Genomic DNA, 25,227 nt, shown 5'->3' on the forward strand with positions numbered 1-25,227 from the left:
TTACTTTATGCTATAACAAACCTTAATGAAACTTTTTTTTTAAAAAAAAGGAAGACAGTACTTTGTTCAAAGCACTATATGAATTTTCAATTTTTACTTTCTAAGGCAGTGGTGGCGAACTTATGGCATGCATGCCAGAGTTGGCATCGCCTCCCCCCACAGCCCCCTCCTTATCAGCAGCCCCCTGGAGGAGAGTCGCCCCCAGGCGTGGCCTGCGTGGAGCAGCACAGCCAAGGACATGGCAGCCAGGCAGCAGGGACATGACTCCGCCCTCGCACCCCATCACCTGCAGATGATGCTGTGGGGCATGGGCAGAGGGCGTGGCCACCATGGCATTACTGAGCCATGTGGGCAATCTGCTGCGGTGGGCCATGGAGGCAGCAGGTAGCCCTGAGAGCAGGCAGGGTGGGGCAGCAGGGCAGGGGGGCAGAGCGGTTTTTGGGCATTCTGTCTCTAAAAGGTTCACCATCACTGTTCTAAGGTTATATGCAAACCAGAAATTATTTGGTGACATCTTTCAGATCTTTCAAATGTGATGACATAGATTTTAACTTGGCATAAACTATGGCATAAAAATATATTATATTTGGGGGGGAAGCATATAAAAGTGCATACAAATATTCATAATGATTTCATTTTTCTGAATTTGCAAATGGGATAAAATTAACTCACAGTCAGGAAAACAAGAATTAGTGAAACAAAGGCTGTCATCTATTTCTACCAACTATATAGAATATTTAAATTTATCAGCCATAGTGAGCTGAAATATATCAAGTAGAATTTTTAATAGGTAATCAATGCCTGGGCATTATGATAGAAACCCTGTTGTCAACACTGTGACAATGGATGTCCTCACTCTGACAACAGAGAACCAGCAGCCATTTTTACTTTCACTTTTAATGTGCCTTTCTATTCTTTTAGAGTTCAGAGGTAGAAGGGGGGATGGGGTAAATGTCTGAGGATTTAACTAGCCATAACAATGTAGAAGTGTGGGAACTCAAGAATGTGCTCTGATAAGGTTTTGGTGGGCTGAGGGACCGGAGAGAAAAGCCCGTGTTTTGTGCTAATTGGGGAATATGATTTATGACAGCTTTTATGGGGTGGGAATTGCAATTTGTTACTTTGTATCTGGGAGGAAGGAATCTCATTTTTGGCTTCAACTATGTAAGTGCTACCTAATGAGAAGGAAGGACTCACTGGAGAAGAGCCTAATGCTGGGAAAGATTGAGGGCAATAGAAGAAGGGGACGACAGAGAATGAGGTGGCTGGATGGAGTCACTGAAGCAGTAGGCATGAGCTTAAATGGACTCCAGAAGATGGTAGAGGACAGGAAGGCCTGGAGGAACTGTCCATGGAGTCACGATGGGTCGGACATGACTTTCCAACTAATAACAACAAATGTAAGTGCTGATACTTTATTTCCTAAATAAAAAGTTCTTTAAGGAAGAATTCTTGCCTTGAAGTTCTTTTACTGGTTTCATCTATCGGAACCAGGTCACCTGTGAGCTGTACAATCTATAAGGTTCATTCTTAGGAAAATCAGGACAAAAAATTGGGGAAAAGATGGAAAGAAAAACCTTATGGGTTGGGTATCTTGTATTTAAAAGATCATTTTGTTTCCTTAAGAAACAAACTTGGGAAGGGTTGCTTGATGGTGAGATGTGCAGCATATAAATTTAATTAGTAAATAAATTAAATAAAACTTTCCTAGGCATGCTGTTATTCATTCATTTGGTTCTCATGCATGCTTATAAAATAAATATATTCTCATTATCTTCCCAAGCTGATTTAGTCCTTCTCTTTCACTTTCAAACTCAGTCTTATTTCTCCATGCTAGAATTAATGGCACAAATTCTATGCTTTGGTAATTCTATTTAGACTATAAATGTTTTAATATTATCCAGTGACATATCCTCTTTACTATCTTTCCTTTGAAAGCCACTATTGTAATAAAAATTAGAAATTCTCTATTAATAATTCCTCCATTTACTGACCTATGAGAACTGTTTTTAGTGGATTTTACTGATTTCTATATTAAGGAGATTTTGATCATACATCAAAATAATTTTGCAAATGCTTTCTAAAAACTAATCTTCACCATGATTTATTTACTAAGGAATGTGTTTAGACCAACAGAAACCAGGTGGCAGTTTTCTCACTTAAACACTCATGCATCATGCCTGGAAATTGTCAGTGCCTGTAATGCAGTTTTGATTTGCTGCAATTATTCACTCCTGTAAATTCTGGGTTGTTTAAAGATATTACTAAGTCTTTGGGAGGTAATTAATTTAATTCATTTCAGTGAAACACAGCTAAAATTATCTGAGTTAAGTAAACCTATTTTAAAAAATGTAATTCTTTTCAGAATGAGAGAGAGTGAGAGTGAAAGGAAAGAAAGAAGAGAGAGAGAGAGAGAGAATTCTAACAGAAAATTGTAGAATTTCTTTACACTAGCATTTGTATAAAAATGCCTATTAATAAAATGAGTAAGGAAAGATAGATCTGTCTAAAATGGTTTGGTAGATCTTCAAAATTTATACCACCAAATAAAAAACAGCATAAGAAATTCTACATTCATTGTAGTAAAGCCGAGGTGGCGCAGCAGTTAGAGTGCAGTACTGCAGGCCACTTTAAGCTGACTGTGTTCAGCAGGTCAGCGGTTCAAATCTCACCGGCTCAAGGTTGACTCAGCCTTCCATCCTTCCGGGGTAGGTAAAATGAGGACCCAGATTGTTGGGGGCAATGTAAATATATATATACATTGCTTACTGGTGTACACCGCTTAGAGAGTGCTTGCACTTAAAGCGGTATATAAGTCTCATAAATAAACAAATAAATAAATGTCTCATGATACAGGCTAAAGCAGTGGTTCTCAACCTTCCTAATGTCGCGACCCTTTAATACAGTTCCTCATGTTGTGGTGACCCCACCCCATAAAATTATTTTCGTTGCTACTTCGTAACTGTAATTTTGCTACTGTTATGAATCGTAATGGAAATATCTGATATGCAGGGAACATGGTATTTGTTTCCAAAGTTGAACCATTGTTTTTCCTACACAGATACTCTCTTCAAGTATCATCATATATTTAAATACATACCGTATATTTAATAAGTACATGGACACACTTTTCCAGAATTACTTGAGGACAGTGTCCATACTTTATGGTTCTGGACCAACCACCTCAATGGTGACTCTGGGCCAATCTCTCTCAGAGGGCCTGCCTACCTCACAAGGTTGCTGTGGGAACCAAATAAATACATCGTTTTAATCTCCCAGAGAAAAAAGTGGGATAAAAATGTGATAAACTATACACAATGCCCTTTTTTTCTGCTGTATGCTCTCTCCTCATGCAAGTTATATTACTAATTTACCGCAATGGTTCCAATGATAGCCCCGAGACATCTGTACACACGCTTTTCTTAGTAGCTCCCAAAGATTGCTATCTTGGCCAAAAGTACTACTTCATCCATGAAGAACAATAACAACACAGGGAAGGAACCAAGAAGCTAAACAACAGCACAAAGGAGGCAGTGCCCAGCATTTCACTTTTGAAGAAAATCAACAGTGCATTCAAGAGCACCTGGCAGGAGTCACCAAAAGGCCAATCCGGATTAAGAATCCAGCTTCTTTCTGCACGCAAAGGCTTCACGAACCATTTGGTTTACCAAACACATCGTCCCAGGTCAATACGCTCTGAAAAAAAAACAACAACCCTTCACAGGGAAAGTTTAATGGGCAATTCTTGGAAGATCCCGAATCCCTGGGAGGCAAGGGGGAGAGAGGAGAAGAGAGGGTCTGGAAAGAAGGCTGCAGGTCACCGTGCAGCATCCACCTTTTTTTATATATATAAAACACACACACCCCAATCTTCTAAAACTAAAGTAAGGCTTGAGCCACAAGAACCGCATTTCTTTAGCTCAGCTCCCCACGCTGACTTTTCATCCCAGATGCACGTACCAAGAAAAAGGTAATTTGCTCGGTGAGCAATCAATAATAAAAAATGGAGAAAGGAGGAGGAGAAAGGCTTGGTGCTTCACTTCTGGAGAGACCTGCCATGAGGCCACTTTATAAAACCAGGAGCAAACAAATCCAAAAAGTGCACAAAGCTAAGGCCGGAGAGGGGGCCGGGGGGAAGGGCCACTGAAGCCAAGCCACTGAAGGGCTTTCACTAACAAGGTCTTGGTCAGCAGCAGCAGCAGCAGCGCCTTTTTGGAAGGGTGGCCAGGAATAAAGTAAACTGTTCACTCCTTTTGCTTTCTTCCAAACCTGCGCTTCGGACGCGCTTCCTGGGCAGGTTTACCAGGTAGCAAGCACTTCAGTCTCCGCGGGATTTCCCTCTTAGGAGAGGAGCGCTGAGAAGGGACTGCTCAGGGAGGACAGGAGACACAGCCACGGCCCTGTGGACTCCCCCGTCCCCCCTCCTCCAGCGCCCGGGAATCACTGCTCTTAAGACCATCGGAAATATGTGTCTGCCGATGGTCTTAGGTGCCCCTGTGAAAGGGTCATTCAACCCCAAAGGGGTTGCAACCCACAGGTTGAGAACCGCTGGGCTAAAGAGTAAGTTGTATATTATGTACATAGATATGTACATGGCACATATTGTAATAATAAGCTCTTAGTCTATACATCAGCTAGGGATGTAAGAGAAATCTGTCATAGATTTCTTTTAGAGTGAAATGACATCAATCATAGATGAGCAGACCAAGGTAACATGCCTCATTTAATTCTCCATCTTTTGGTGCATACTTCCTGTCCATTGTATTTTTATTAATGTCCATAAACAATTGACAGATCAGATAAGATGATAGAAGAAGTTCTTCCAGTTTTTTTATATTGGAAAGGTCCCAGGTTCTTTGGGGAAAAAAATCCTTCTTTGAATGACATCATGAAGAAACAGTCCAGGAGGAAAAAATTGTTTGTCTTTACAGAAAAATAGAAGCACCTTGTAGAAGGATGAGAATGTAAACTATGTTTCAGTTTGATTCTGACAAACTCAAGGTTGACTCAACCTTCCATCCTTCTGAGGTCGGTAAAATGAGGACTCAGATTGTTGTGGGCAATCTGAGAGGACCGTGAAGCACTATGAAATGATATATAAGTCTAAGTGCTATGCTATTGCTATTCATCCTATTTATTGGGTAGCAAAACCTCTGAATTTGCTACCAGCTATCAATATATCCATTTGAACAGTATAGTTCTATAGATGCCAAAGCATAAGGGAGATATACTATATAGACCAGTGATGGCAAACCTTTTAGAGACTGAGTTCCCAAACCGCAACCCAAAACCCACTTATGCATCATCGAGTGCCGGCTGGGTGTGGCCCATTGGGTGGGCGTGGCCCATTGGCTGGGTGTGGCTCATTAGCTGGGCATGATTGCAGTGGTAACAGCAGACTGGGTGGGACTAAAATGTTCAATCAATCAATTCCAACTTTGCAAGATTTTTTTTTCCCGCGAGAAGTTGAAATTGACTGATTGAACCTTTTTTTTTTTTTGCACATGGCGGTGGAGGCCTAAAGCGAAAAGGTTTTATAAAACCCAGCTGAAAGCCTAGGACTGGGCGACGGCGCACATGCCCACAGAGAGGGCTCTGAGTGCCACCTCTGGCACTCATGCCAAAGGTTCACCACCACCGATATAGACCAATTTCTCTTATAAAATATCCTGCAATTAAAATACTTACAATATTGGCAACGATAGGAAATAAAAATCAAATAAAACATCCAGTATAAAATGTAATGGTAATTTTTTTATATAAAAGTAAACTATCATTTCACCCATTATAATATAAATAGTAATGATAACAAAATTATCTGAAAAGGAGCATGTAAAATGTGACGTAAAATGCAAAGTAATGTCAAAAAATCTTTACAGATAAAACCAACTTTTTAATCCATTGTAATCTGGTTCTTCAATAAAGCAAACATCATTTTATAATTTTGTCATTTTCTATAATACACCTTTAGTTATAAGTCATATAGCATCACAATCTGGTTTGGAAGCATCACTGCTTCAGACAGGAAGGCGGTGCAGAGAGTGGTGAGAATGGCCGAAAAGATCATTGGCAGTTCCCTCCCTCCCATCCAGGACATAGCACAGAAGTGCTGCTTGAGCAGGGTCTGTAAGATTATCTGGGACACTACACATCCTCTTCACGACCTGTTTTCCTTGTTACCTTCTGGGAGGAGGCTTTATGGTATCTGTAGTAGAACATCCAGATTCAGCCGTAGTTTCATTCCCTACAGCATTAACCTTGCGAACTCTCAAGCTTCCTCCTTCCGTTATATATTCAAGATGGACAATATTTAATATTTATTTGCTACGTATATGTAGGGATGTGGGTCTATACATATGTTGTTCATAGTATGTTTAAGTGTGTGTCATGTGTGTGTTTCACTTTGAGAGCGGGCAACTAAATTTCATTTTTGATGTGTGCCATTGTGCCCACAGTATAAAAATGAAAATAAAGGTAATCTTATCTTATCTTATCTTTAAATAAGAAAAATATATCTACTTCTTAGGATCAAATAAAAATACTATTTACATCTTGCTTTTCATAGGTTAAATTGCCTGTATCATGTTTGTCCTATAGTAAAACTTAAATTTCTTATTCTCAAAGCTCTCATTTATATCCTCCTACCTCTTAACTGATAAATGAAGATACTTTCTTCTTCTTAGCATACTTGACATTTAACACACTGTTTTGACATCTCCAATTCCAGGTTGCAAATCAAAACTGTAAAAAACCTCAACATTTTATATCTTAATACAAGTTTTGAAGATTTAAAAGGACAATGCTGTGTAAATACAGGGAAAGGGGAAATTTTCATTAATATTTCTTCACTGAAGTGATTTAAATCTGCAAATCTCCTTTCTATCAAATGAACTCCAACCTTCTGTGACAAAATTATATTCAAATCAATCATATGAAAATATTGTTGTTTAATTACTTCGACAATATTCATGGGGCTGTTTTCATTGAATAGAATGGGAATAGGACTATCAAAATACATCAGGTGCAGAAATAAAACTTAATTCCTTGGGAGCCAGGGCTATCAATGATTATATTAAAGGCAGTTGAACGTTCTTATTTTTCTGAGATAGGAAAAAAAGGTCCATGGCTCATAGCTGAATCTGAAGGCGGTCCAGACAATCTGTTTCATGCAGAGTCCTCTGAAGCTGCCGTGCAACCCTCTTCTCCACAAACTTCTCTAAAAAGGGAAGGTTTGAAATGGATAAAAATTATGTAGACTGATTGGGTCAAGAGATGAAGGGTATGCACCAATACTCCTTAAGAGACAGCAGGACCATTCTCTTCCTCAAGAAGGAGTGAACTACCACCCAACTTAATTATTCTTCAGACAAAATTAATGCTGTTAGGAAATAGTTGGACTGTGAAAGTGAAGAAAGCCCAGCATTGCTGAAACAAGCAATATTGAGATAATAGTGCTAAGTGCCAAGCCTAATGAAGTACTAGAAAAGAAAATTCAGTACATATTCCAAATGCTTATTGAAAAGCTACTTCAATGAAACAATATCAAACCCATCCCAGATTAATCTCAGAGAACAGGAAGAATGAATATAGAATATAGAATAACAGAGTTAGAAGGATCTTGGAGCTCTTCTAGATCAACTCCCTGCTTGAGCAGAAGACCCTAAACTATTTGGGACAAATGGCTGTCCTGTCTCTTTTTAAAAGCCTCCAGTGATGGGGCACCCACAACCTCTAAAGGCAAGCCATGCCACTGGTTAATTGTTCTCACTGTTAGGAAAATTCTCCTTAGTTCCATCTTGCTTTTATTCTTAATTAGTTTCCATTCATTGTTTCTTGTCTTGCCTTCCGGTGCTTTGGAAAATAGATTAACACACATCCCCTCTTTGTGGTGGCCCCTCAAATATTGCAACATTGCTATAATGTATTCCTAGTCCTTCTTTTCACTAGACTAGACAAATCCAATTCCTGCAACCATTCTTCATAAGTTTTAACCTCCAGCCCCCTAATCATCCCTATTGCTCTTCTCTGCACTCTTTCCAGTATCTTAACATCATTTTCCTATTGTGGTTACCAAAATTTGATGCAGTATTCCAAATGTGGTCTTACTAAAGCTTTGTAAAGTGGTACTAGTACTTCACATGATCTTGATTCTATCCCTCTATTAATGCATCATTGGCTTTTTTGGCTGCTGCTGCATACTGCTAGCTGATATTTAAGTGATTGTTCCCTAGGACTACAAGATACCTCTCACAGTTACTGCTATTGAGCCAGGTTTCACCTAGTCTATATCCATACAACTGTTTTTTCTTGTCTAAGTGTAAAACCTTACTTTTCTCTACACTGAATTTCATTTTGTTAGATAGAACCCAGTGTTCAAGTCTGTTGCAATCCATCCGGATTTTGAGCCTATCATCTAAGGCAGGGGGCTCAAACTTGATTTCATTGAGGGCTACATCAGGGTTGGGGTTGACCTCGGGGGGCTGGGTGGGCGTAGCCTGGGTGGGCATGGCCAGCTCAATGTCATTCATGTCAGGTGGCACCTGTGTGGTCCAGGAGGGACTGGGGGGTCCATTGTCTCCAGTGGAGGAAGGCAAGACCAGGACAAGTGCCAAACCCATCCACCAGAGAAGCCTTGCTGTCCCTCTCAGGCCATGCAGAGGACCCCAGGACAGTGGAGCAGAGCCCTTGGAAGTGGAGGGCAAGTGCTCAGCCTGGTCCTTGAGTTCCCAGGGCACCGGGACGCCACGGCCTAGCCCAGCCCTGCTTTCCCAAGGAGGAAGCCTGCTGCACTTACCTCCTCCTCAAAGCTGCTGTTCCTGTTCTTGCTCTCCTTGGCCAGGTTGCTCTTGGTGTATGTGGGAGGGCAAAGTGTGTGGGTCAGAGTGACACCCACTCTCTCTCCATGCAAGGAGACCTGGCTTTGTAACTAAAGCATCCTCAGCAATAGGATGGGAGATCACCAGGAGAGATTAGGAGGAGGGGACAACGGGATGGCAAAAGGGCAGCAGGACTGCTGGTGGCCAAGTGCTAAAGCAGGACTTCCCTCAGACTCTCCCTCTCTCTCATTATAATATCCTTCCTTCCCTCCTTCCTTCCTTCCTTCCTTCCTTCCTTCCTTCCTTCCTTCCTTCCTTCCTTCCTCCCTTCCTTCCTTTCTTCCTTTTTTTTAAGCTGCCAGAGGCTCCGGGCATAGGTGTCAACAGGCAGGCAATGGTGGGCAAAGGCTTCCCCTCCCCCCTGTCATTGCCTCTGCATGGCTCAACTCATCTTTCCCAGACCCACACGTGTGTGTGTGGGTGTGGGTGGGTGTGTGGGTGGGTGTGGGTGTGCACACATGAGCACATGTGGGTGGGGTGTGTGTCTCTCACTCATTGCATCCCCTATGCCCTCAACAGAGACTTTCTGCAATGGCAGGCTGCAAACTAATGAAAGCTGGTTTTTAGAATACTTGTTTCTTTTTCTCAACATGCTATTGATCGCATTGCTCCCTGCCCCCCCTCAGCTCCTGCCTCCAGCTCCGTGGAAGGCTGCAAGAAGCTCCCATCTCAGTTTCTCTTACCTCTCCCATTCTTTTCTTTCCCAATATCACAGTGTGGGGCTGCAAGAGGTGAGACCCCCCCCATGTGCGAGTGCACACACACACAAACACATGCACAGGTCCCAGGGAGAGATTGGCAGTGTTGTCGGCTATGGCTTTCCTACTTGGGGGCAGGGCAGTCCCAGTGAAAGGGAAGCCTTTCAGGCTGCGAGGCCAGGCCAGGGAGTGGGGCATGGAGGCACTAATGCTGATCTACAACTTTGTGCAGAATGTGGTCAGCTTTAAATCAGTGGCGCTGTCCTGGAGCCAGCGAGGGGAAGGGAAGCGCTCAGAATGCAGTCCCCAGGGATGCACACGCACCAGATGGTGGGGCAGAAGTGGTCCCTCGCTGGTTCCAGGGCAGAATGGTAGATCTAAGGCTGATCGCATTGTAGATCAGCGCCCAGTTGACCTGGGCCGGGCCAGGCTGAGGCACCGTGGGCCAGTCCTTCGCTGTTTCCAGATGGCTCCGGGGGCCAAATCTAATTCCACGGCAGGCTGGATTTGGCCCGCGGGCCTTGTATTTGACATGTCTGATCTAGGGTGTTGGCTACTCCTGCCAGCTTAGTGTCATCTGCAAATTTGACAAGTTCCCCTTCTATTCCCTCATCTAAGTCATTTATGAAGATATTGAAGAATACTGGGCCTAAAACAGAACTTTGGGGTACCCCACTGCTTATTTCCCTCCATGTGTATTTATTTCCATTAAGGACTACACACTGAGTATGATTTGTTAGCCAGTTACAAATCCATCTAGAGGTGGTGAATGAACATACGCAACAACAACAATTTTATATTAAAGTATAATAAATAGCTCTAGATGATTCTAGATGATTCTATATATGCAGTAAGTATAGAATTAATGTCATCTGTTAAAAGGGCTCTGGTAACATTCATGCAATTTTTGATGTGTTACTAATAGATGAGAAATAAATAAATATGTTTCTAGTATATCAAAAAGCAGTATGTCTCTCATTAAGTCCAGGTATCCTACTAAATAATCAAAGAGAAATTATGTCCTAATAAGCTTTTACTTGTGGGTTGACTCATAGTATTTTAAAACACTGAAAATATACCGCATGGATGATAGTTATGAGATACTGAAGCATGTTGATTTATTTGTAACACCTTTTAATATCTTTGCTTATAGTCTGTGGCTGATAGGAAGCCAACAGCATTAAGGGTGGCGATGTCTCAGATTTTGTCTTTAGTAAGTTCAGCTTGTTTCATGGGAAAAGCAGACCTTTCTGCTTGCTGTATTCTCTGCCCATATGATAGAATTAGACCACTAATGATACTCGGCATGCTAACAAATTAGTTATTGATCAGATGTCATTACATATGGCATTAGCCTATTTGACAAACTCCTGAAAAAACAAAAAGAATAAAATGGGTTTTTTTTAAATTTGAAATGGCATAGGGTAGTGATGGCGAACCTTTTAGAGACCGAGTGCCCAAACTGCAACCCAAAACCCACTTATGCATCGTCAGGTGCCTGGTGGGTGTGGCCCATTGGGTGGGTGTGGCCCATTGGGTGGGCATGCTGCGGTGGTAACGGCAGAGTGGGTGGAACTAAAAAGTTCAATCAATCAATTCCAACTTTGCAAGATCTTTTTTTTTCTTCCTGCGAGAAGTTGAAATTGACTGATTGAACCTTTTTTTTTTTTTGCACACGGTGGTGGAGACCTAAAGCAAAAAGGTTTTATAAAACCCAGCTGAAGCCTAGGACTGGGGCGACAGTGCGCGTGCCCACAGAGAGGGCTCTGAGTGCCACCTCTGGCACATGTGCCATAGGCTCGCCACCACTGGCATAGGGAGTTGGACTAGAAGACTTCCAATGTCCCTTCTAATTCTGTTATTCTGTTATTCTTTAGCTTTAATATTTACAGATCCCATTTTGACAATTCAGCCCATTACTGTAGTATGCATTCTTGAACTATAGAACTATAGAAAATGGGTTAAGGGTAGGTGATTCTCTGGAATGCCATAGAAAATGTTTTATGAATTTAGGGTGTCCTGAACAAAAAAAGAGAGGACTGCTGGCATAGAGAGTCATTTTTTAAACAAATATTAAAATCCTATGGCTGAAATGCTAAGGAACTTTTCTTTTATCATGCCTGGTAGACATGTAAAAAAAAAAAGGATACAAATTCAGAGACTAATTCAGGAGATTTTACAGGTTAAAATACAATTGAAATCAGAGACCTTTCTCCTGGAATTAATATCAAATTATTCATAAAAATATTCTGTTCTTGTCAAATAATATGAAAACTATACCAAAAGGAACTCTTTTTTTTTTGATTGGCAGAAAAAAATACCTTTTCAAAAATTTATAAATTATACCTTGAATCCAATCTTTGATTTCCAGTACTCTTCCACTCTCTCAATATCATCATCATAAAGATCAGTTTTAATTTTACTTCTGATTTCCAAGGATTTGGCGTTAGACCTGGCTGCATATCTTATGCAAATTTTAATAAACATTCCTTTGTTCAGCTCACCCAAATACTAAATAAAAGCTTCTGGCCAGGAATGAACTGAGTTACCCCATTTGATACTTGCTATGCCATCCATACACTTAACAAACCTGTTAATTAGAATATAATGTGAAAGACTTTGCTGAAATCAAGAGATATTATTACATCTTCAGCATTTTCACAAACTACCAAAGAAGTTTCACAATGAGACAAAGGAAGTAAGATTAATCTGGCAGGCTTTGATGAAATCAACTTGCCAAATATTAGTGATGGGCAGCTATATAAATCAAAATAATAAATAATTTAAAGCAGAGGTCCCCAACCTTTTGGGCAGCACAGGGACTGGTTTTGTGGAGAGAGGTTTTTTGAAGGACCAGAGGGTGCGTGGTTTTGTGTGCTGCCTGCATCTCGCGGATGGGGCTTTGCTTGTTTGTGCGTATTGGTTGTCAGCATGCTGTGGCCCAGTACTGGTCCATGGATCGGGGGTTGAGGACTCCTGATTTAAAGTAATGAAGCTGAGATACTATTTTTTTATTAAATTTATTTGATATCCAATTTGCAGTTTGAGATAACTCTGAGCAGCTGGGTGACTATTGTTAGACTGAGGGACTCACTATAGTTGCATATCCTATTGCTTGTGGTCAGTATGTGTCACTCCTGTTCTGGAATTCAGGAATGGGTAACATAAATGTCCTCTTACTTGAAATTCACCCATTTTTTCCAGCTACATTCAAAAGTACTATTTTTTCTGTTCAAGCTGCCTTAAGCCCTTCAGAGGAGAACACATTGAATATAGTCCTAGCTGAGCACTATCTCTATTCAAATTGCAAATTTACAGCAATTCAGACTGGTATTTCAGAAGTTGGCTTAAATAAAGCTGTGAGCACCAAAGGAGACAAACAGCTTAGACTGCCATGTGGAAAAGCTTTGGGATCTAAGAAACAGGCTTGTTATCTCTTGCATTTGAAAAACTGTACTGCAAATCCTTGAATATGCTACTGACAGAACTTGTATAAATTTGTATACATGGGTATATATTGAAACAGTTGTGTGTAATATCTTTCACAATTATATTAAAACTTTCTGCTAAGGTAGAAGGATAAATGGGAGCTATCTTCTTTCACTAGATCTCCAATTCCTTTTTTTTTTAAGCACAAGTATAATAGTTATTTCTTTGTGTCAGCCTGAGATTAAAAGATATAGCTTGCCCTAGCAAATCTGTGACTGGAAAAAACTGCACCAGTTTTCTGCTTAGTTTGCTGTTGCTGAACAAACACTCAAAAACTTTGAAAGAAAAAGGTTGGCAGCTTACAAAGCAATCTACTGATGCTGGTCATTAGGGGGTCCATGCCAGAGCATATTTAAACCATATTTAAATACTACATTTATTGGCTCACCAATAATGAAAAAATAATAAAAGCAGTACAGTATACTTGTTTTAATAGATATAATGGACAATTTTTCCAATTAGACTCCATTCTCATTTAAGAGATCAAATCAAAGGTTTAGCTGTTAAGTTGAAATTGTTCTGCAAATTATGTAATTTACATCAATTTTAGGTGATTAGACAAATGAAATAGAATTCTGATTAATTTATGGTAGGATTTAATGGTCACTCCATCCTCCTGTTAAATTTATATATAATATATATATATATAATATATATATATATATATATATATATATATATATATATAGATCTTTGGTTCTTCGGGTTTTCTCCTGCATAAAATTGGAAGTGTCTTGGCGACGTTTCGACGAAGTCCCATTTGTCGAAACGTTGCCAAGACACTTCCAATTTTACGCGGGAGAAAACCCGAACAACCAAAGATCTATATACAAATACCCGCGAAAACCTCAGAAAACATATATATAATATATATATATATATATATATATATAATATATATATATATAATATATATATATATATATATATATATTCTGAGGTTTTCACGGGTGTTTGTATGTAGGTCTTTGGTTATTCGGGTTTTCTCCCGCATAAAATTGGAAGTGTCTTGGCAACGTTTCGACAAATGGGACTTCGTCGAAACATCGCCAAGACACTTCCAATTTTATGCAGGAGAAAACCCGAAGAACCAAAGACCTATATATATATATATATAATAAGAAAAACGAACACCAGGATAAAAATAAACAGGACCATTTAATATAAACAAGCCTTTGAGTAAAAAGGTTACTTACTGAGCTTTCATCAGCCAAACTACTGACATCATCACAGTTACAATGCTAGGTGATTAGGGAGCTTGCCTATATTCAGCTGCCTGTCTCTGTGCCTGGCTCCTCCAGCGTGTCATCGACCCATTAGCTATGTTACTCTGCAATGTGTTAAACTGATTCTATCCAGCAGCCTGTTGGTGGATCTGATGATTGCAGCTCCCTCTCCCTGATCCTACAAAGAACAACTATTCAGATGTTCCTGCTTCATACTCTCCCCTCCTTTTTTGTCTCTCCTTCCAAGCCGTTCGTCATCTCCTCCCATAGCAGCTCTTGCCGCCTCACCTGCAGCCCTGTCACTCCAGTCCTGCCAGTTGCTATCTCATTGTAGTGTCACCTGCCCCCCTCCTCTTTTGCCAGTTCACTTTCTTCCCTAAGGATCGCAGCTTCTCCATTTGTAGAGCCATGGTCTTGCTTTTGCACCGTATGGTATGGCCATCTACTCCATGGATTACCATATTGTTTCTCCCATCTTCTGAGAGTCTGGTATGCTGGTAGGAGGTCTATGTGCCGGTTGATGGAATTTTCATCCAAAAGCCAGGCTTCTTTGAGAAGGCGGCCACTCTTAGTGGTCTCACGAGATATGGTCTGTGCATTTTCCAGATCAAATGTACGGTTCAAATTGGCCAAACTCTCAGCATATGGCTTTCTTCACGGACAGAGTGACATGCACAAACACACATGGACAATACTTTAGTAGGAGAGAGGAATTTAAAATCATAAACAAAATGCATCTGAGGTTTTCTGGGATAGCCCTCACCAAAATTAAGAACTTAATAAAACTCCTAATTTAAAATAGGATAATGAGAGTGATTCCCCTTGTTAGACTGCATCCACACAAAGTTGTTAATAGATGTTAACATTCCTAATCTGGGGCTTTCCAGATCCGCTTTGCTATCAGTTCAATGGCAATGCTTTTGATATGTAGTCTACTATATCTGGAGGGCTCCAGGTAATAAAAGGCTGAAATATACTACACTGGGTATAGACATAGAGGAATAATAATAATAATAATAATAATAATAATAATAATAATAATAATAATAATGATGATGATAAAATTAAACTGCTCTGGGACTTCAGAATTCAAACAGACAAGCACCTGCAACATAACACCCCAGACTTAACAATTGTCAATAAAAAAGACAAAAAAGTCTGGATAGTGGACGTGGCAGTGCCTGGAGACAGCAGAATAGACGAGAAAGAACTGGAGAAGATAACAAAATACAAAGACCACAAATAGAAATAGAAAGACTGTGGCAAAAGCAAGCAAGGGTAGTACCAATAGTGATAGGCTCCTTGGGTGCAATCCCAAAACAACTGGAGCACCACTTGAACACCATTGGCATTGACAAATTCACTATTAGTCAATTGCAAAAGGCGGCTTTACTAGGAACTGCTTCCATCCTGCGACGATATCTGTAATACCATCAAACATCCACATCTGCCTATCCCAGGTCCTGGGTAAGGACTCGATAGGTAGACAAAATGCCAAATCCAGTCTGAACATCTGGCTGACTGTGCGATGATCCATAATAATAATAATAAATGTTTGGAACCAATAAAATAACATACATTTTAGCATGACATAAATGCTTATTAATATTGCAGAATAATGAAACATATTTTTATTAAAACCATTTAAAATAAAAATTGCAGTTCAAAAATTCAAGCAATTGAGTTCATGTAACCCTTCTTTAAGCTGTACGACAAGCATACAGATAAAAAGATGTTTGCTTTTTTAATATATTAATGCTGTGTCTCTGGAAAATCCATAATTAATGTCCGCATGTTAGATCAATATGAACCAAATAAAGAAGCAATTGTAGCCAATCTCCTATGATAGTTGAATATGCATCCTAAATTCAGAGTAAATAATAACTCTTGCTAAGTACTCATCTCCCATATTTAATACTAAAATGTCCCTATTTTCTCAAGCATTAAATCTACATGATTCTAAATCTGTGTTTCTCAACTTTGGCAACTTGAACACGTGTGGGGTTCAGCTCTCAGAATTCCCCATCCAACATTGCTTTGCTCTGTCAGGATAGGAAATGAATTCTGCACTAGACTATTTATCTCAATGAAAGCGACATCTGTCTAATCTGACCATTTACAACTTGTGGTCAAATCAGATGCAGTTTCCCAGCAACATATAACAGTCTACATGCTTGGTACATGCTTGATGAGCGTCTTTCTATTTTACTGATTGAATAAACTACAAAAACAGGGGAAAGACTTCAGAAGCTTCAGAATGTGACAGGTAAGCAGCATTATGTTCATAGACTAGAATTTGTTCAGTTCTAGTTTAGTCTAGTTTAGCATAATAGGTAATTATTATCAAAAGGGTTATGCACAAATGTTTGCATACATATGGAACTGGGATCTAGCTACTGGTCCTTTCTTTTCTTTTTCTTTTTCTTTTTTCTTCACTGTAGGTCTAATCTGCTCAGTAATGCTATTTATTCCTTGTAAGTAATGAAAAAAAAAACAGAATGCATACTTCCTTCAACATATATACATGAAATCAATCATTTGTATTTGGCTTTTCTTTTTACGGCTCTAACATAAAAGTATTTTGTTTTAATTTTGAGATTTCATTTAAGATACCAAGAAGCATAGGTAACATTTTAAATTCTGTATTGTTTTCTTTGTAGTTAGGAATACAAATTCTTCATAAGAAATAATGAAATAATCCAGTATAATGAAATAATCAAAAATACCCCTTTTATAGAGAAGAATATTTTTAAAATAATAGTCAGTGACTGGAGTGGCCAATTGACCTCTTTCTAAAAAATTCTTCATAGCTATTTTCCTTTTACATTATTGGATTATTCCAATATCACTGAAGTTTTATTCCCTGAATATGAAACATCTGCATTTCTCTCTGTTGGGCCCTGCCTTGCTACCTCAAATAAGCAAAACTAGACACATTATACCAGTGGTTCTCAACCTGTGGGTCGGGACCCCATTTGGGGTCGAACAACCATTTCACGGGGGTCGCCAAACAAGGCTGTCTGCCATTTTTCCCCCCTTTTCTTTGGTCACGCCCCTGGCGCCCGGTGATGTATAAGTGGTTGGACGTCACCACAACATGGGGAACTGTATTATGGGGTCGCGGCATTAGAAAGGTTGAGAACCACTGCATTATACCCTCTGCCATTTTTTTATCATCTAAACTGCTTCATTTATATTTTAAAATGAAAACACAATCTCTGGGTTCCAACTACTGGACAGAAAAGATTATGTTGATTGTCAGCAATTAAAAAATTTAGCAGCCATTTTCAATCATTTATACTGCCCCATTTAAAAAAAAAACAGATTACGTTACCAGAGTAATTAGCACCCTGCTAATTCGGTTTATTATATTCAACATGGCATGAGAGAAGGCAGGGTCAATTTTTTTAAAAAAGAAATGGCTGCCTTAATTTATTCTCCATTAATATGCTGACTATTACAATCTAATACCTCAGGACAGTTCACCAAAATATCTATATGGTACTTTATCTGTAGAAATAAACAATAATTCTGGAAAATAGTATATTCATTCTGAAAGGTACGGGTGGTCCTCAACATAATACCATTCATTTAGCAACTTGAAATTATAACAATGCTGAAAAAAATGCGCTGCCATGGCCACTAAGAAATGCCACCTTATGCCTCCACTGTGGTCAGCCATGCCAGCATCCTTCTGCAAAGCTCAAATTGCTCCTGTGCTTCACAGGCCTGCCATCCCCCACTGATCTTCACCTTTTTCTCCTGCTATGGGTGGCCTATGCTAGGCAGCTGCAGACCGCACCAGCAATTCTTCCAAGGTTGCCTTGCTCTATTCTCCAAACTGCTCTTGCTATTCCTTTTCCAAGTCAGTGATGCCTAGGAAGCCTCATTCCTCAAAATGCGTATATGATTTAGGGAATGAGGCTTCTGAAGCATTGCACAATATGGAGAAAGAACGGGGCATGCGATTCGAGGAATGAGTCTTCCAAAATATCATTATTTTTCTCCCGCTACTGACAGGCATGCAAATACTCCTCAAAAGAAAGAGGGGAAAAGAAAAACATTATTTGAAAAAATTAAAACCAGATAGAATTTGGTTACCAAAAAAAATTAGAAAAAAAGATATAACACATTTGACTTAACAAAATTTTGGATGAAGAATTTTTCTCAGCAGCAGCAATAAAAAACATCTATGTAAATTATTTCTGTCAAATACTTCAATTAGACAAGATGTTATATATTATGATTATTATGGTTTTAAGATGTGTTTTCTGATTTAATTCCTTAAGAAAATACTAATACATTAGTATTAATTATTCATATTAGTATTAGTATTAAGGAATACTAATAATAATAAAGTTGGAAGGGACCTTGGAGGTCATCTAGTCCAACCCCCTGCTCAGGCAGAAAACCCTACACCATTTCGGACAAATGGCTGCCAGTCTCTTCTTAAAAACTTCCAGTGTTGGAGCATTCACCGCTTCTGGAGGCAGGTTGTTCCATTGGTTAATTGTTCTAACTGTGAGGAAGTTTCTCCTTAGTTCTACGTTGCTTCTCTCTTTGATTAGTTTCCATCCGTTGCTTCTTGTCCTGCTTTCAGGTGCTTTGGAAAATAGCTTGACTCCCTCTTCTTTGTGACAGCCCCTGAGATATTGGAACATTGCTATCATGTCCCCCTCGTCCTTCTCTTCGTTAAACTAGACATACCCAATTCCAGCAACCATTTCTTATATGTTTTAGCTTCCAGTCCCCTAATTATCTTTGTTGCTCTTCTCTGTACTCTTTCTAGAGTCTCAACATCTTTTTTACATCGTGGTGACCAAAACTGGATGCAGTGTAAAGGCATTGTAAAGTGGTATTATTACTTCACGTGATCTTGATTCTATCCCTCTGTTAATGCAGCTGTGTTGGCTTTTTTGGCAGCTGCAGCACACTACTGGCTCATATTTAAGTGATTGTCCACTAGGACTCCAAGATCCCTCTCACAGTTACTACTATTGAGCAAGGTACCCCCTATACTATTCCCTTACATTTGGTTTTTCTTGCCTAAATGTAGAACCTTACTTTTTTTTACCATTGAATTTCATTTTGTTAGTTAGTGCCCAGTGTTCAAGTCTGTCCAGATCCTTCTGTATCTTAAGCCTGTCTTCTGGAGTGTTGGCTATTCCTGCCAGCTTGGTGTCATCTGCAAATTTGATGAGTTCCCCATCTATCCCCTCGTCCAAATCGTTGATGAAGATGTTGAAGAGCACTGGGCCCAGAACAGAGCTCTGGGCACCCCACTACACACTTCCCTCCATGTAGATGCAGTTCCATTGAGGACCACACGCTGAGTACGGCCAGTCTGCCAGCTATGAATCCATCTGGTGATGATGCTGTCCAACCCACATTTTTCTATCTTATAGAGTAGTAGATTGTGATCTAATTTATCAAATGCCTTACTGAAGTCCAAGGAAATTATATCCACAGCATTTCTCTGCTCCACTAATTTTGTCACTTGGTCAAAGAATGCAATAAGGTTTATCTGGCATGATCTGTTTTTGACAAACCCATGTTAGCTTTTAGTAGTGATTTTGTTTGACTCTAGGTCAGCGGTTCTCAACCTCTGGGTCGGGACCCCATTTGGGGTCAAATGACCATTTCACGGGGGTCGCCAAACAATGCAGTCCACCATTTTTTTCCCCTTTTCCTTAGCTGTGCTACTCCCTTTTATTCTATTGGCTTTTGAAAGCCAATAGAATAGACTCTCTTGAATAGAGTCTAATTCTATTGGCTTTCAAAAGCCAATAGGAATTGTCCAGGCTGTCTCTGCCTTGCGGAGCCCACCAAAAGCCCCAGTCTGCAAACGGTGCTGCAAGTTGTCTGCAGCGAAGGCGAGCTGTCTGGAAGCTTCCACCCCTCCCTGCTGAGCAACTACTAAAAATGTAAGTAAAAAAGGGCCAGGGGTGGGAGGTGGGAGGCCAGCAGGCACAGGGAGGGTTGCTGGAGTGCATGGGGCCCGGTGGGTGCCTTACCTCCCTTGGGCTGGGCCAGCTGGTGGCCCAGCCGGTGGTCGCCCTGCGCCGTCACTGCCCCTTGCCAGCTACGCCTCGGCCGGTGCAGGGGGCGGTACCACACATGCAGGGCGCTCCTGGGCAGGGAAAGTCCTCGACTTACGACCGATTGGGTAGTCCTCGACTTATGACCGGTTGGAGGTCATGGCATTAAAAAGGTTGAGAACCACTGCTCTAGGTGTTTGCTAATTCGTTGTTTGATTATCATTTCCAGAATCTTCCCAGGTGTTGAGGTCAGGCTGATAGGTCTGTAATTTCCTGGATCCATTTTTTTCCCTTTTTTGAAGATGGGAACTACATCAGCTCTTTTCCAGTCCTCTGGTAGTTCCCCAGTGCTCCAGGATCTTTGGAAGATATAGTTCAGTGGTTCTGAGATCACATCTGCCAGTTCCTTGAGAACGTTGGGGTGTAATCCATCTGGTCCTGGTGATTTCAACTCATCTAGGCTGGATAGGTGCTCACTTATTATTTTCTTGCCTATCTTAACTTGTGTTTCTAGTCTGTTTTTTATGGCACTATTTTTGATAGGTTGATCTGTTTTTTCCCTTTGTGTAAAGACAGATGCAAAAAATGAATTAAATAGTTCTGCTTTCTCCCTATTGCTTGTCACCTTCTTGCCATTTTCACCCACTAATGGACCAATCATTTTCTTCACTTTTTTCTTGTTTTTCACATGTTGAAAGAAGCTTTTTTTGGTTATTTTTGACTTTGGTCGCAAGCCTTCGTTCATTATGAGCCTTAGCTTTCCTCACTTCATCTTTGCAGGCTCGAGCTATTTGCTGATATTCTGACTTAGTTGTGCCCTCTTTCCACTTTCTATACATGTCCTTTTTATCTTTCAATTTATCAGCCATGCTGGTTTCTTTTGAGAGTTGTTATTTTTCCCCTTTATTGGTATTGTGCTGGACTGGGCTTTTATTACCTCGCTTTTCAAAATTTCCCAAGCTTCTTGAATTGTTTTCCCCTTGAGGATTCTCATCCATGGAGTCCTTCCCAAGCCCTCTCTAAGTTTATTGAAATTAGCTCTCTTGAAGTCCAAAACTCTAGTATGACTGTGTTCTATTGCTTGTGCTTCCATAACGTTGAATTCCAATATTGCATGATCAGTACCTCCCATGGTAAAAGTAAAAACTGGTAAACTGGTAAAAAAATGATAAAAGTAAAAAACAAAGACAATTTCCTTATTTAATTCAAAAATCTACATGTATGGAGGCAGTGGTGGGATTCAGCCAGTTCACATCACTTTGGCAGAACCGGTAGCTATTTTTTTTTAAACAAATTTTATTAAATGTACATTTTAAAAACAGAAATGGACATGATTCAACTTCCCTGGCTTCAACACTGCTATTAGTATTACCTTATGTTACAGAAAGAAAAACAGAAACTTAAAATACATTCTATAACAGGATAGAGTATAACAAACTGTGCGTATAATATCTGTAAATTTTTGATAAACCATCTTTCAATTGTCAATGTTGTATTTACATATCTTTCAGTTGTGTCCTAATATAGGTACTAACAAGAAGTCCTTATAATATCAACTAATCAATTGATAATCATCTCAGCGATCCTCCTTATCTCTAACCAATCGTACAAATTTTTCCAAATTTCATAATACTCTGTTTCAGTTTTATTTTTAATCTCTAGAGTTAACCTGTCCATTTCGGCGCAGGATAAATTTTATTTATTATTTCTTCTTCAGTGGGGGTTTCCTTCCTTTTCCATTGGGATGTATGCCAATCTTGCTGCGGTTAAAATATTGCAGTAGTACTGTAAATGCCGGCGTATAAGGTGACTTCCGCAAGCGCTGAAATCGGCACCAAAGATGGGGGTCGTCTTATACGCCGAGTCATCTTATACGCTGGAAATACTGGTAGTTTCCGGCGTATAAGACAATGTTCTAGGAATGCGGCTTGGCGATAAAGACGGGGGTTGTCTTATACGCTGGGTCACCTTGTACGCCGGCATATACGGTAAGTAGAAAGATGCTTTGCTGAGTTTATCATTAATAATCCCTAATAAGAAGGTTTCTGGTTTTAAATCAATTTTTTCTAATAGTATTTCTTCCAGCCAATTTTTTATCCGATGCCAAAAGTTTTGCGCTTTTGAACATTCCCACCACATGTGATAGTAAGTCCCTGGAAGCCTTCTACATTTTCAGCATGTTGGTGAGGTTTTTTAATCTATTTTTGCTAGCCTTGTAGGGGGAAGGTGCCATCTATAAAACATCTTGTATAAATTTTCTTTATAGGAGGTGGCCAGTGTTAACCTCCTGTTTCTGTCCCATAATGATTGCCAATTATCTAGGTCAATACTGTAACCAAAATTTTTGCTCCAGATTAACATTGTTTCTTTTACCTGTTCTTCTAACAAATCTTGTTCTAATAAATATCTTCTTTATCATTTGATCTTCTGTTCCTAGAAGGATTTTATCTAATTGTGTGTGCTCTAATTTTATCCTTGGTTCTTTTTTGTCTTTTCTGTATTGCGACTGTATTTGTAAGTATGCCAATATAATTGGCAATTTAATTGGTTTAAGCTTTTTAATATGATTTATATTTGCAGTTTCAATTTGCCATATATGGGCCTCTAGGTGGACTTAATCTTTCACTTGCTGTGAACAATGGTCAGCCATTGTATTTCATCACAGCTGAGCAGAGCATCACTAGTCATTTCTGGGCTTCACATTCGGTTATAAAAAGGGCAGAGTGGCCAGCCTCCAGCCTTAAGCTCTGAAAGACCCATCCAGAACAGGTGGAGCTCCAGCTGCAAAGAGCTTGAAAGTCAAAAGAACCACCTCAAATGGCAAGATTCCTACGCAGCCGGAGCCGGAGCCTCAGTCGCCGCCGTCGGAGGAGGCGACGGGGAGGTAAAGGAGGAAGGAGGAGAAGGGGAAGACGTGGCCGCGGCAGAAGGAGAGGTGCTTTTCTTTCTTTCTTTTTTTACAATTTTAAGAGAAACTTTAAAATGTTTTGAACACTTATTTCATATAACTCATGATTCAGGGATGAGATCTAACTAAATTTCTTTTCTCTACCTGTTAGGTCGCAGACATGGCCGCAGAAGGAGAAGAGGGAGAGGCAAGAAAGATTAAATCCCATCTACTATGATTCCTTCATCTCACACTCCTGGCACTGCCTGCCTCTTTAGAGAACCTGCCAAACAATGAAAACCTCACGAGAACACCCAGATTGACTCCCCCGAGAAACAACGAGGCTAAAACAATTTGAACAATACCACCTGTCAATAAACACTGATGTTTTATTTTTGTGTCTTAGTCATTTATTAGGGCATATGTAAAAAAGAAAGGAATTTAAATAAATAGAAAAAATGCCAATATTGGAAGCAATTTCTAACACAATCCTCTAATCTGTTTGATCAATTATTCTTAAAACCAGCAAAGATTACTTGAGTGTGTAATAATACAATCTCAGGGATAAACTTTTATGAATTAACAATATACAGCACTGATCAGTGAATTCTTTAGAAACATCAGTGTTAATAGTGTCAAACCATATATTTTATCATATTGTAATATTTTATCATGTGGCTTTCCCATTGATTAATTCAGTAAAATTTTATTTTAATTATTAAAATTTTGTTTTAATTTGCCATATATGGGCCTCTAGGTGGACTTAATCTTTCACTTGCTGTGAACAATGGTCAGCCATTGTATTTCATCACAGCTGAGCAGAGCATCACTAGCCATTTTTGGGCTTCACGTATAAAAAGGCCAAATTATTTGTGTGCAGTCCTTTTTTTCTAAAAAAAAAAAAAAAAGAAAAGAAAAAGAAAAGTGCCGGAACTCACACACATCATACAATCTGCCTTGCCTACCCTACAAGGTTCCATCCAAAAAAGGTGCCGGAACTCCGTTCTGGGCATTCTATGAGAAAAAAAGCCCTGCTTGTGTGTAAGAATACAATCTCAGGGATAAACTTTTATGAATTAAAAATATATAGCATTGATCAGTGAATTCTTTGGAAACATCAGTGTCTTGATTGTGTTAATAGTGTCAAACCATATATTTATCATATTGTAAGATTTTATCATGTGGCTTTCCCATTGATTAATTCAGTACCATATTCAGATAGGTGTAAATATTGTTGCTGCCACAGCATTTCATAGATGTAACCCAGATGGGGAATCTAAAAGTTGGGGCTGACTTGAATTGGGCAGCTACAGCAGACCTGGTCACAAGAAATAGGAAAACTCTTGAGAAGGATTGATCTTCTATAGCAAGAAGAAAACATATCAAACTTATTTTGTTAATCTTAAACTACTACAAGGATGTGTTCTGCATCTTTCTGATATTTGCGATATTTTATCGCAAACTGTTGCAGGAGTGTGGTTCAAAAATTAAGCCTTTCAGGAACTTACTCAATACAATTGACAAAATCAGCATCAAGGACATTGATTTGATGAAAATTGGCATTTTGGGTTTTACTGCTATCTTTGTTTTTGGAATCCTTTGTAAAATTTTATTTTACAACAAATGCAATCAGTATCATACTATGTACAATAATTCATGCTAAACACTAAGAATGGAAATGGAATATAGAGTAAAAGCATGTTTGTAATATAATAGAAGTGGAAAAAAGAAAGAATAATGAATAAAAACCCAAAATAATTGAAAATAGAGAAGGCACATAAATTCGTTGTAGTCACAGAATTATTACTTTCAGCAGAGACCACCCTTGCTCAGAAATGTAACTGAGCCTATAATAGTCTCATGTTGACATTTAATTTTCTCTGCAAGGACCACATTCTGCTTCTTAGCATACCAGAGAGTGTTAAACAAACTTGAAGATCTTTTCAACATCTGACCACAGTTTGTCATGCAACCAGCAGCAAAAGAAAAACATGTTTTTATTCTTAATATTTC

The 25,227-nt window shown here is 39.4% G+C and overlaps 1 long non-coding RNA gene across 1 annotated transcript; it reads left to right on the plus strand.

Annotated features, from left to right (window-relative positions):
* Positions 1-23,060: 23,060 nt before the first annotated feature.
* Positions 23,061-23,606, plus strand: LOC120309590. Its single transcript, XR_005557125.1, has 2 exons — positions 23,061-23,262; positions 23,387-23,606. It is a non-coding gene; the product is annotated as an uncharacterized LOC120309590 (long non-coding RNA).
* Positions 23,607-25,227: the final 1,621 nt, after the last annotated feature.

Source organism: Crotalus tigris, unplaced genomic scaffold (genome assembly GCF_016545835.1).
Source record: "Crotalus tigris isolate CLP2741 ecotype Arizona unplaced genomic scaffold, ASM1654583v1 scf7180000018043.2394770, whole genome shotgun sequence".
Taxonomy (NCBI): domain Eukaryota; kingdom Metazoa; phylum Chordata; class Lepidosauria; order Squamata; family Viperidae; genus Crotalus; species Crotalus tigris.